This window comes from Dromiciops gliroides, chromosome 2 (genome assembly GCF_019393635.1).
Source record: "Dromiciops gliroides isolate mDroGli1 chromosome 2, mDroGli1.pri, whole genome shotgun sequence".
NCBI lineage: Eukaryota > Metazoa > Chordata > Mammalia > Microbiotheria > Microbiotheriidae > Dromiciops > Dromiciops gliroides.
Genome location: NC_057862.1, coordinates 144,186,200 through 144,200,533, shown reverse-complemented (window position 1 = coordinate 144,200,533; position 14,334 = coordinate 144,186,200).

Here is a 14,334-nt window from a genome sequence, read left to right as displayed (position 1 = left end):
TGAGGTATTGTAATGTTAGAACCCACACCTTTTCCCCTTTATCTTTTATTATTTCTTTTGAAATTTATAATATTTTATTCCTTGAAATGTATTTTATTATTTTTCTAATTATCTAAAGCAAACCCGTTGTAGTTTCATTGCTATAACACCAAATATGCATTGGTATAGCACCAAGTGATTTAGATAGCATTGCTGTTTTTATTATATTGATGAAACCCAGCCATGCAAATAGATATCCATCTAATTATTGAAGGCTTCATTTATTTCTGTAAAGAGAATGTATTTGCAATCGTATAAGTACTAATTATGTCTTAATAAGTTGACTCCAAGGTATGGTATAATTAATTTAAAAGGACTTTCTTTTTATATCTTTCTCCTGGGTTTTGTTAATAATATACAGAAGGTTTGATTATTTTAAAATTAATTTTGTATCCTTATCCTTTACAGTAATAATAATGTTGATTCTTTACTTCTCATATATTTTTTAAAATTTTTATTTCCTTTTCCTTTTTTGTTCTGGACCCATAATTTCATTGTCGAGTCCTTCTTGTTAGGAAATGTCTTCTACTAATAATCACCTGGAACTCTTCTGCAACTTAAGTTTTAGAGTTGTCAAGGGCAATTAGACATTGTCTCCTGCCCAGAGAAGCACATTCAATATGTATTGGAGGTGTAACTTCAATCCAAATCTTTCTGACTTTGAGGTCAGCTCTGACTGTTCCTTATGTTAGGAATGCTCTCTCTTCTTCCTTAGCTTCCTTTAGGACTCAGCTCAAATCCCACCTTATACAGAAGACCTTTCCTTGCCCCCACCTCTAGCTGTTAGTGTCATCCCTCAGTGAGATTACCTTCCATCTATTTTATATGTCTTATATATACCTAGGTTTTTTTTAGATGTTGTATATACTCCATAAAAATGTGAGCTCCCTGAGGGTAGGGATTGCTTTTTGCCTTTCTTTGTATCCCCAGAGACTAATGTCATATCTGGCAAAAAGTAAGTGCTTAATAAATGCTTGCTGAATGGCTGACTTTTTTGTTGTCTATTATTAGAATCATTATTTTTATTAACATGATTTGTTGTCGTTTTTCTTATGTGGAAATATTCTTGTACTCCTAATACAAATCCTATCTGCCCTTTCTGCCCTTTGACTTTGATTTATTTATTTATTATGCCCTAATATATGAACATATTATTGTAAAAGTACCATTGTGTTGAAAAATGGATTAATGTTCCTAATCAATAATTGCCCCCAAACACCTTTTTATTATGTTGCCTTACCCTGTTTGCTAATATATTATTTAATATTCTGTACCAGTATGTATTAGTGATATTGGCCTGTATTTTGTTTCTTTGCTTTATCTCTTCCTGCTTTGAAGGTCACGCCCGCATTTGTTCCATGTAAAGAGTTTGGTAAGATTCCTTTAACAGTTTGTGTACCATAGGAATTACTTGCTGTTTTCATTTTTGATAGAATTTACTTGTAAATGCATCTGTACTTATGTTTATTTCCCTTTAGGAGTTCATTTATATGTGGTTTGCTTAATTTCTATTTTTTAGATTGGGTTGTATAGATTCTCTACTTTATTAATCTGGTATTTACCATTTTTTGTAAATATTTATCCATTTCATTTAGTCTTTTTTTATTGACACATAATTGGTTATAGTAGTTTCTGAAAATATTTTCTCTCTATTGTCTGTAAATTCTTCCCTTTTCTTAATTTTCCCCCCACATCATAATTCCTCTTGATCCTTTCTACCCTCAATTAGATAATGGTTTACTTATTGGTCTTTTATGGGCTATTGGTCTTATTCTACTCGTCTTGTATGGCCTTATTCTATTGGTCTTATATAGTCTTTTTAAAAAATCAACTCAATTTGTTCATCAGTTTAATGCTCTCTAATTTCTTTTATCTTTTTTTTAAATTTCAGAATTTTTATTTAAGTATTTGCTTTGAGTTTATTGATTTGTTTGTTTTCTAACTGTTAAATTCATTGGTCTTCTCTTCCTCTCTTTTGCTAATTAAACATTTAAAGATATAAAAGGTTTTATGGGTTGCTTTACCTGAATCCTACAAATTTTAATATATTATCTCATTTTTATAATTTTCTTCATTTGTTCTTTGACTTTTTTGGTATCATGAGTTATAATCCATTTAAAACTGAATCTTTTCACTAGTCCACTGGTAGAGATATGAATTGATCCAACCATTCTGGAGAGCAATTTGGAACTATGCCCAAAGGGCTATAAAACTGTACATAGCCTTTGATCCAGCAATACCACTGCTAGGTTTATATCCCAAAGATATCCCCCACCACCCACAAAAGAGAGAAAAAGACCTGTTAGTACAAAAAAAAATTTACAGCAGTTCTTTCAGTCATGGCTAAGAATTAGAAATCAAAAGAATACCCATCAACTGGGCAATGGCTAAACAAATGGTGGTGTATGCTTGTAATGGAATATTATTGCGATATAAGAAATGACAAGTATAATGATTTCAGAAAAACCTAGAAAGACTTGTATGAACTGATGTGTGGTGAAATGAGCAGAACCAGGAAAACATTGTGCACAGTGACAGCAATATTGTTCAATGAAGAACTCTGAAAGACTTAACTATTCTCAGCAGTACAGTGATACAAGACAATGATTCAAGAATACTATCTACCTCCAAAGAAAGAATTGATATTAATTGAACATACACTGAAGCATGCTATTTTTTACTTTCCTTTTTTCTTTTGATTTTTCTTGTATAAAAAGACTAATATGGTAATGTTTTACATAATTGCACATGTATAACCTATATTTGATTGCTTACTGCCTCAGGGAGTGAAGAGGGAAGGGAAGGAGCAAAGAATAGAATTTGGAACTCAAAACTTTAAATAAAAATGTTTATTTTTTAAAAACTGAGTCCTTTCTTCATATTTTCCTCATTGGTGATATTTTTATTATTTTCTGAAAAGAAAATGTTTAATATTTCTGTCCTACACTGATTTATTAGTTCTTTAATATGACCCAATTTTTGTAAAAGTAGCATCCAGTGCTAGAAAAATGGACATATTACTTAATGTTCCTATTTAGTAATTATCAACAATATCACATCTTTTTAAAAATAATAGTCTGATCATGTTTTAAATTTCTTTCTAGCTTATCTTTGTTAGATTTGTTGAACTCTGAAAGGTGAATATCAAGTCCCCAAAACATTTTTCTTACTTTCTAGGTTTGCCAAAAATTGTATTAGCTTTTTCTTTAAGTAACTTGATACTATGCCATTTTGTGCACATATATTTAAAATTATATTTATTCATTCTTTATGGTGCATTTGAGCATAAGGTAATTTCTCTCCTTGATTTTCTTAACCTAATCTCTTTTTATTGTTGTCTTGTCTAAGACCATGATTGCCACCCTTGCTTTGTAGGATTCATGTAAAGTTTATTAAGTTCTATTCTAAACTTTTATTTTAATTATGTAGGAATCATGATTGTTTTGTAGTCAGAAAATTGGTGGGTTTTGCTTTCTGATACATCCTGCCACTCTGCTGTTTAACTGTCAATTATATCCCATTTTGATTCACAAATAATGTTGCACATTTTTCCTGACATAAACTTCTATTATGATATCCTTCTACCTCCTCTCATCTTTTGTAAAAAAAAAACTAATTAAAATAATATTAGGTATCTGCAATTTTATTGTTTGGAGCAGTCTAATTCTAGTCTTTTTCTTTCCTGTTTCCCAACCCAGACTAAAATTATTGTATCATGTCTTTTAAGTTTTTTACCCTTTTGTTATCAGTCCTTCATAGCTATTTTTTTTCTTGAGGCTACTGTCTCTTCAATTCTTCCATCCCAGTGTTTGACAAATTTTCATCTGTAGTTCCCCTATTCAGGACAATTTGACTCAATATATGTCAGGCACTCTGCTAGGCACTGGGAATACAAAGAAAATCATTTTTTTAAAAAGCTAATTCCTTCCCTACTATTTCCCACTATTTTTCTAGGATATTTCTTTTATTTAGTTTTGAGTTTTCTTTATCTATTTACTGGACTCCCAAGCCCATAATTTGTTTTTTTTCCCACTTTGTTCCATTACTGTCCTTTAGAGATCATAGGATTATAAATTTAAAGTTGTAAGAGACCTTAGAGGTCATCTGGTCTAGTGGTATCAAACTTACATAGAAATCGGGTCTGCTGATCCATACATAAGAAACTTTGTGGGCTTAGTTTTTAAATGTAATATTTTCTGTGTTTTATTATATTTCTTTATATTTTCTCAAGTATTTCCCAATTTTATTTTATCTGGTCTGGGATGCACTTCTAATACTAATTTTATGTTTCACAGAGGAGAAAATGGAGGCCCAGAGAAGTTAAGATACTTTTCTAAGTTCACACAGCCAATAAATGAAAGAGGTTTTAAATACATGTTCTCACCATTAAGATGAAACTCTTATGGAATAGTAAATCTTTTTTCTTTTCATAATATTGGCACAACACCATAATTTTTCATTTCAAGGTATACAAATTTTTTTTACCTTAAGATATTATTGCTGTGTTGTATTTACCTTCTTTTGAAGATTTCCTATCTCTGGTTTCTTCCACAGGAATGTTTACAAATCACCAATTCTGTTCAAAATTCTATTCTGTCCTATACGATAATGCTCAAATGTTTAAGGGTAAATTATTCTTGGATGCAAGCTTTTTTCTTATGTCTTTTAGCATTATGTTCTAATCTTTTCTTTCCTTCCTTATAGTTGATGCACAATCCTCACAATTCTGACTGGGATTGCTTGACACCTATCTTTCTTCCTAGATTCTTGAAATATTTTTTCTCTGACTTGAGATCTCTGAATCTTGGTGGTTACATTACTTAGTGTGTTTTAAATGATCTGCTGATTACCTATGAATTATAGCTATTTAAACTTTACTCTAGGGTTCTAAAATTTTTTAACAAAGCTTATTTTACAATTGAAATGTGATATTTAGCCTTTATTTTTGCTTTATCACATCCTACCAGAAGCCCAGCAAGTCTTACATTATTCCTCTGTGACCTCCTTTCCAGATCAATTGGGTTTTTTTTAATAGTAGATAGTGCATATGTTCCAGTTTTATAGATTTTTTAAAAAATTGCTCTAATATTCCTATTAGTATCTTTAAATATTTGAGTTTTATTTCTTCAATCTTTTCTTTGGGGGGGTGGTATTTATCTTTGCTAAATTCTCCAAATTTCTATTCTATGCTTTTTGTTCCATTCTTCATTTCCTCCTTCAGTTCTTCCCTCACCTCCCCCCCCCCCGCCCCTGCCTCAGGTTTTCCAAGGTTCTTGTGACTCTTCTGTTCTCTTTTAGGGGGTTCAAGTTTATAGTTACTGTTGAATTATTTAATTATTCTCTATTTCCAGAATTTTATATTATGTTCTTTCCCATAATATTTTATCTACCATTGTAGATTTCATTAATATAAAGAACTTTTAGCTCAGGAAACTCCTTGTTTCAATGTAGGTCAGCACCTTCACTGGAACTAGTAGTCACAGAGTTTTCTAGGGCACTGAGAGGCTAAATTACTTGCCCTAGGCCAAATAATTAATATATGTCAAAGGTAGTAGGACACAGACCCAAGTCTGTGTCTCTGAAGTCAACTTTCTTTCTGTTTGCTACCCTCCTCTTAAGATTAAAGAAAGGTCAAGGCAAATGTATATGAGACATTTAAGCATTAAGAGATGAACTTCACCTTATGGGGTTAGGAAAGACTTCATGGAATAAGTGGCATATCATTTGGAACTTGAAAGAAGAGAATCTCATCAATTGTTGGAGATAAGAAGGGCATACTACACCTGTTCTAGGTATGAAGTACAGTGTATACAAAGGCATAGACATACAAGAGAGCAAGATAAAAATTGGAGTAGACTTGACCACATTTTTGATACACAGATTATGTGGAGAAGAGTAATATGAGATAGAATTGGAAAGATATGTTGAAAAGCATTTATGGAAAACTTTGAATCCTGGAATTAGGTAGTTACTTTTTCTTGAATTGGCCATAAAATGTCACTGAAAACTTTTGAATGATGTGATCAGAATAGTCCCTTAGGAAAATCCTTTGGTCTGTAATGGTGCAAATGATGTAACACTCTTCTGAACTTTGGGGTATTTATGATTTTAATTTTCTAAAGTTCTAATATTTCATATTCACAGTTACATATCATTACTGAGAACATACTAGTGTTAAAGGGAGACTTTTGCAATAAGAAACTATTTGGGATTATTTAAAGCACTATGCAGTTTCACAAATATGTTCTTGTTTTATCTCCTGATATTGAATTCTGGCTACAGCTCATTGTCCAAAGGAAACACCTATTTAAGATGCAAATATTTTTGTAAGATACTTCCAGGCAAGTTAGGTAAGTCCCTTTTTCTATTTTCCATAAAATCCAACACATTTCTATAAGCATTTTTTAAAGCTTCTATTATAAACATGGCTCTGTGCTAAGTGCTTGTGAAACACATATAGAAACAAAATTTTAAAATAGCCCCTGGCCCTTAGAAGGTAATATTGAAAGAAGTTTAGATTTCTAAGAGGTAGAAATGAGGTGGGAGTTCATTCACTTGGCAATAGAAAATGGAATGCTGAGTTTGGCAAATAGTAAGCAGGCCAATTTGGTCAGAATGTTGAGTTTTTGAAGCAGAGTAAAGCAGAGAAAGCCTGGAAAAGTAGGCTAGACCCAGATCGTGAAGGGCCTTGTACCTCAAATACCAATTTGAAGAGTTTGTACATTATCCGAGAAGGTAGAGGAGACAGTACCGTACTTCGTAAGAAAAAAAAGAAAATACTGGTTTTGGCATCTGATAATGTAGGGTTTCCACTCTGCCTCGTACTGCCTTCATAAATCACGACAAATAATTTCATCTCTTTGTTGTGGCAATGAGGGTTAAGTGACCTCCCCAGGGTCACACAGCTGCCACCTAGCTGCCACCATTTCATTTCTTTGTATCTCATTTTTCTCTATTATAAAATGAAAATGTTAGGAGGCAGCTCCGTGGCACAGTGGATAAAGGACTGGCCCTGGATTCAAGAGGACCTGAGTTCAAATCTGGCCTCAGACACTTGACACTTACTAGCTGTGTGACTGTGGACAAGTCACTTAACCCTCATTGCCCTGCAAAAAGACAAAAAAAAAACAATAAAATGAAAATGTTGTGCTAAATAACATCTGAGGTTCTTTTCCCTTTAAATATACTACTTGAATGTTCTTGATTAGAAGGAGGATATGGTCAAATAGGCATTATGAAGATTATTTTGGAAGCTATGGTGAGGAAGGATTGAAGAAAAGAAGAGACTGGAATGTGAGGGGGGAGGGGTGTTGAGTGGGTCCAAGTAGGCAGAAGTTGAAATATTCTAGGAGAGAGGTGAAGAGGATGTCAACTAGGGGGGTGGCCTCTAAGTAGAGAGAAGATAGATGGGATGTATGTTGTGAAGGTAGAAATGACAAGACAGAAAAAGTTTTCATAGAAGGGATCAAGAATGGTGAAGTCTCCTGTATAGGGTGCAGATTCCTTGGACAAGGTGTGAATGCTCCTTGTCTTGATACCTCATTGTCCCACTGACCTGGACTTCCTTTTCTAAACTGATTCAAGTTTACAGTTTTCCAGTTATAGCAGGAGTGAGAATAGTCAATCTGACACCTCAGAAATGAGAAAGTTCACATACTTGAAGTGTATAGACACAGACACTGGACTGAAAGCAGGAAGATCTCTTGGCCAATGTCATGAAGAATTTGCCTTTATCTATGGTCCTAATATTCCATGTTCATAATTATATAACATTTCAGAGAATATGTTTGTATCACAGAGGCTTTTGTCTAGATTTCGTATTTGTAGAAGTATTTGCATAGCTTCTATAAGAAAACACCTAGAAACTAGTGCAAAATGATCACACAGAAGCAGAGATGATGACTCTCTTAGACAGATACAGGAAAAAGGGATTTGAAAGCTCAAGTAGAGAAGGCCAGAGATGAGAGGGAGACAGCCAGCCTCCCTGAGACCTGGAGAGACACCTTTAGACTATTTCAGGGTTTAGTTGACTTCCTTCTCAAGCCAACAACTCTGGTGGTTTGTCAACAAGTACCCAATAGATCATTGGGTTAGTCAAATTTCACCTAATACAGATAAAAGTTTCCACCAATCTATTTCAGAGAGGGTATTTAATGAGGATTTGTAAGCACATGGACTTTCAGGGAAATTTATAGCCCAGTACAAGCATGTAAATCTATCAAAAACAACTTCTATAATTTGGAATATAATTCTTAACAATAGCCCTAAAGAGACAGATACATAAGCATTCATGCAAACAGGATGAAATTAGATTACAAATCAGTACCTTTCCTAAGGCCCCATTCTGATAGCTTGTTTGACTCAAGGTCATACAAGCTGACAACTCCAAACCAAGAAGAGAGAAACAGAGTTGTAGTCTCTGACAGGGAACCAAAGAGAAAGGAGCAAGAGCTGAATTCAACCCATCAAAAAAATGAGAGGGGTGCAAATGGGGGGAAAAGTCGGTAGGGGAGAAAGGAGAGCACACTACTAGGGCTATTGGTCTTATCAATCAGAAAGTGGTGAAAATAACTTCAAATAAGCTTCCCACTACTGCCACTCTAGTGGAAAACCATTCAGAGCTTCTGTAATCTGCTCCTCAGTTCCTTCTAATAATAGCTTGAGGAAAAATCACACCAGCATTTGAAGCCATGACAGATTTGATGGTCATTGGGACTGCTCCATCTTCTTAAAATCAGGTCAGTTTTGAACCAGAAGGTTCCATCCTATTAACAACATAAAACTGACTTCCTTGATCCTGTCCCATGTTCTATTACTCCCTTCTAAAGACTAATTCTTTCTAGCTGGTGTTGTATATGTGTGCATGTGTATTGTGGCAGGGGCAAATAGTAAAGGTCAAGGAATATTTCTTCCAAATAGGTAGAAATAAGTAGATATCCATTGATAATTATAATAACAGAAGCATTTTTTAAACAATCTGCTTTAGATATTACCCTTGTCAGAATTTCTTCGATTTGTCAAACAACTACATTGGTATGTATCCTATGGACAGTAAAGACTGATGTCACTCCTAACCTCTCATAATTTATAACCTTTCAGAGCTACCACTAATATAATGGTTATTTGGGGAATTAAATAACATGCTGCCTTCTGTCTAAACAATAATGCCGCTGACCTACAAGCAGTGGGGCAAATGCTTCATATGATGCTCCTCTGGTAAGGGTAAGTCTGAATTGGGTTATCCACACTTACTCCTCCAGTTTCTTTAGTGACCACAAGTACATATTAGCTGGACAGCTGACTGGGCATAATGCTACACAGATGAACAAGTTGGTCAGCATAGATTTTGAGCTCACAAAACTTACTTAATTCATATCATAGATTCAGAGTTAAAAAGAACCTTAGAGGCTATTTTGTTCACCTCCCCACTGTCATTTTACAGATAAGGAAACTGAGGTCCAAAGAGTTGAAGTGACCTCTTCTTGTTAAAGGTCACATAGGTGGTAAGTGATAAGAGACAGGATGTGAAGCTAGATTCTCTAATTCTAAATCTACTGCTCTTAACATTATACTCTGTTTCAAATGAGCTCATAGACTTAAATTGAACAAAAGTAGATTGATGCTTTATATCAGAGGTGGTAGACCAGCATTGAACCAGATCAAATGATTAACAAAATAATTAAAAATACACTACAACATAATTCATGTTAATCTGCGTTTTTTTTTTAATCAAACTGCGTCCACAGGGATCATTTCCATTTGAGTTAGAAACCATTGCTTTACAGAATGTCAAAATTTAAAAGGAATCATTCTTCACATTTGTAAATGTTGCAGTGGTTGAAATAAACAGACTATTTAGCAATAAATGTCTTATTAAGACCCTCAATGGGGCAGCTAGTTGGTACAGTGGATAAAGCACCAGCCCGGATTCAGGAGGACCTGAGTTGAAATCCGGCCTCAGACACTTGACACTTACTAGCTGTGTGACCCTAAACAAGTCACTTAACCCTACTGCCTCACCAAAAAATAAAAAAATAAGACCCTCAATCCACTATGCCACATTTCTTCTATACACTTACTACTTACTAGATAGAGAAAGGGCTTCAGAGTCAGGAGGACTTGAGTTCAGGTCCGACTTAGAAATATCATGGTTCTATGGCCTTGGGCAAATCACTTAATCCTTTCCCAATGCTCCAAGCAAACCTCCACCCCCCATATTATAATAGCAGACAAGTTTGGAATATTAATTAGCAGATGGAGTTTCCACACTGGAAGATCATTACACCAATAAATCACAGGTCTGAACTTACCCAATGTAAGGGCTAAAACTGTCTAAAATATCTAATGAGTGGTCGCCAATAAATTATAAGTTTTAGCAAGAGTTAGACTTTTAAGCATTTATTAAGGAGAATAAGAATTTGGTAAAGAGAGAGAGAAAGGCTCATCTATCTATTAAAGGGAAAGCGCATTTCTAGCTCCCTTCTCCACCAGAGTCCTCAGGAAAAAGCACGAGACAGAGTGCCAGCCTCCCCCTTCTTCCTCCCACAAGCCAACGTCACTTCCTGACACCAAAGAAAGCTGCATGGTCCTGTCCTCAGAGGCCCTCTCCTCATGTTGGAGCTTTCCTACAGTACATCTCCAGCAGGTGGCATCATTCCAATCATTACACCACCAAAGAACATCTTCTTGTGATAAATAGCTTGGAATGAAAAGTAGGGAGCTGTGAATAGTGGTTGCTTTTAATTGCCTTCTAAGTTTCAAATACTAAGTCCTTCACAACTTTTTGACTGCTCTTACCAAGCCTTCAATACCCCTACAGGCATGTGACAAGCTTCTGCTTAGTAAAAAGATAAAGAATGAAACAAACAAAAAAACAAAAAAATGCACTAATACTCACTCTTCAGTTAGGCCCCTAACCAGCTTCTAGCTGGTGTAGTGAATTGAGCTCTGGAGCAAGAGACAGGAAAACCTGAGCTTTGTCTGCCTCAGTTACCTCATCTACAAAATGGGGATAATAATAGCATCTACTTCTCAGGTCTGTTGCAAAGATAAAATGAGGATGAAAATTTGTAAAGCTCTTTTTAAATCAAGCCATTAGTCAATGAATATTTATTAAGCACCTATTTTGTGCCAGGCACTATGCTAAATACTTAAAACATTATACAAATGCTGATTTTATCATTATTTTATGTATTATTATCATGATTATTATTCAGTGCAATACTCACAAGCAGGCTGGGCTAGCTGTCCAAGAATCAGCATAGCCACGTGCAGATGGGTTTAGCATCATCAGAGCATTTACTAGAAAATCGATTTTTGGTTATTATGATATACAACCAATCAATCAATAAGTACGTACCAGGTGCCTACTATGAGCCAGATGCTGGGCTAGGCACTAATGATACAAATTTTTAAAAATTCTTGCCCTCAGGAAACTTCCATTCTTTTGGGGAAATCAGCATGTACACATTTAGGTATATGTAAAATATATATGAAATAAATATAATAATTGCAGGAGTCAGAGAGAAGCACAAGCAGCTGGAGCAGGTTGTGTTTTGAGCTGAGTTTTGAAGGCAACCAAGGATTCTATGAGATGGAAAGGTTAACAGGAAGTATATTCCAGGCATAGGGGATAGCCCAGGCAAAGGCATAGACAATGGAATATGTGTGTAAATGACAGCAAGAAGGTGTTAGGGGCCTAACTGAAGAGTGAGTATTAGTGCGTCCTATATAGCAACCCTGGAAAGATAGATTGGAGCCAGGTCGAGAAGGGCTTTAAATACTGGAGGAGTTTATTTTTGATCCTAGAATACTGGGGGAGGGGAGCGGGGGTCACTGGAGTTAATCAAGTAGAAGCATAACATGGTCCAGCCTATAGCTAAGAAAATACAGTACGTTGAATACACCACCAAAGCAAATCATCACAAGAGAGAAATGAATCTTGTAGAGTTTCATCATAACCACAGTGGGACTGAAGAAAGTTGTTACTTCCTTTCCAATGAAATCAACTCCCAAACACATCCACTACACAAACCCATGGTCAGTTTCAGACTCCTTGCTGCTGCACTTTGTTCCCAAGCGTAACTTCTATAGTGGTACTCTAGGCTGGAAGACTACAATAGCTTGTCAGTGTTATCTTCAGGTGTTGACGGAGATTTATGAATGGGGAGTGGGGGGAAGAATCATGATCATTTTCACTATCATAACTGCCTGGAGAAGATTCATAAAATCTCTGACAGTTTCTTCATCTTTTATTACTAGGCATCTGCTGTCAGGGGAAGGTCATCAGTTTCCCACCCAGCATTGGAGCAAAGTGATAAATGTGTCAGGGAGATCAGGCTGGGTGCAATCTCCTGCCTTGTAAACAGTTTTCATTGATACATATATTACAGTCGAGCTTCCTCTTTAAGCTTCCATAAAAGTGCTTGAAAAATGGAACTGTCACTGACAAACTTCTCCCCTATTGTGTAGATTTAAGTATATGGACTTGTTTAGAAAAATAAAGATGTCTGAGTACTGGAAATGCTGGGTCTTGTCTGGCAACAGAATGGCCTTAGGGGCAGGGTGTTATATTAGAATAGACTGTGAATCTAGTCCAATCATAGTTTCATATTTCCCTAGATGACTTTGGTTCTTCCCCCTTCCCTCTCTCCCTACACCCCACTATTACCTAAACCACCTTGCAAGAAACTTATCAAACCTCACTAGACATTGAAATATTGAATGTATTTTTTAAAAGATTTTTCTAGGTCAGTTTGGGTTTTTTTCAATGTTTAATGTACAAAAGGACCCCATTTTGCATTCCCATAGGCAATGTAGTCTGAGGAATGTGGAATTTGGATCATGGTAAGAACGAAGTATGCTAGGGACTGAGAAAGAATTTTGCAAAATTAGACTACTGAGGAGACAAGCAAAAAAAGGTGTATCTATTTTGTCAGAATGCAAAATAGATAAGTTCACATAGCATCAATACTTTCACATTGCATCAATGCTGTAACACTTAGAACCTTCTGTGATACTACAGGATAGGAAATTAAAGGCAGATAAGAATAAGAAACTAAACATAATCACTTTTAGCATTCGATCTTCCACATTTAATCAGATGGAATATGAAGAACAAAGAATCCCTCAAACACTTTGCCACATTGTAAAAGACACGTTCAGAATTAAACCAGGGGGCAGCTAGGTGGTGCAGTGGATAGAGCACTGGCCTTGGATTCAGGAGTACCTGAGTTCAAATCTGGCCTCAGATACTTAACACTTACTAGCTGTGTGACCCTGGGCAAGTCACTTAACCCCAATTGCCTCACTAAAAAAAAAAAAAAAGAATTAAGCCAGGGTGTCTAGAATCTAATTGGGAATTTCAAGAGCTTTCTCTAGAAATGGCATGACCATTTTAATCAATGTTTTTCCCATAAGGTCCTGAGTCTTCACATGAGACTAATCAAATTTTCTTTTTAAAAATATTTTTTAAAAGGCAGGGAGTTGGTGAGAAAAAGGACTATAGAGAAAAGGTGAGAAAGAGTCGTGGTGAGGGCTTGAATCTTTAGAATTAGAGTTTTAAAGCCAGAAGGAAACTTAAACAATATCTACTGTAACTCCTCTAATTTTCCAAATGAGAAAACTGAGGCACAGAGAGGTTAAATGACCAGTAAAGAGAGACCCATAAGGAGAGAGGTGTCCTGACTCCATGTCTAATATATGCCATCTGCATGTTTCACTCAATACCCTCCTTTATTACCCATATCCAGTTATTGTGCCTAGGCAATTATTCTCATTTTCATTCTTTTTTCATCCTCACAGATGTCACATTAGTTTACACCCTCAAAACCTCACATCTATATTACTGAAACAGCCTTTTAATTGTCCTCCCTGACTCCTTCAAGGTCTAGACTTTCCCCCTTCCAATCTATGAAGCCGGACTCATCTTCTTTCAACATTGTATTTATCATATCACTTACTATCCAGAATCCTTCATCATCTTATTTCTTGAAATATTAAGCTAAAAATCTTTTGTTGGACTTCAAAAAATTTTTTTATTAAAGTATATTGTGATTACATTACAAACATTTTTAGATTACCTCTACTCTGTGAGAGGCATCTTGTAATAAAATAAAACAAGTAAAACTGATAATATAATGACCTTATCTGAAAGTGTACACATTCTACATCTATAGCAATTCCTCTTTATTTGTAATTGTTTAAAAATTAACAGAAATTTATTTTTCTCAATCCTACCTCCCCAAACCCTATTGAAAAGAGAAGATTAAAAACTTTCTTTGTGACAAGTATGCA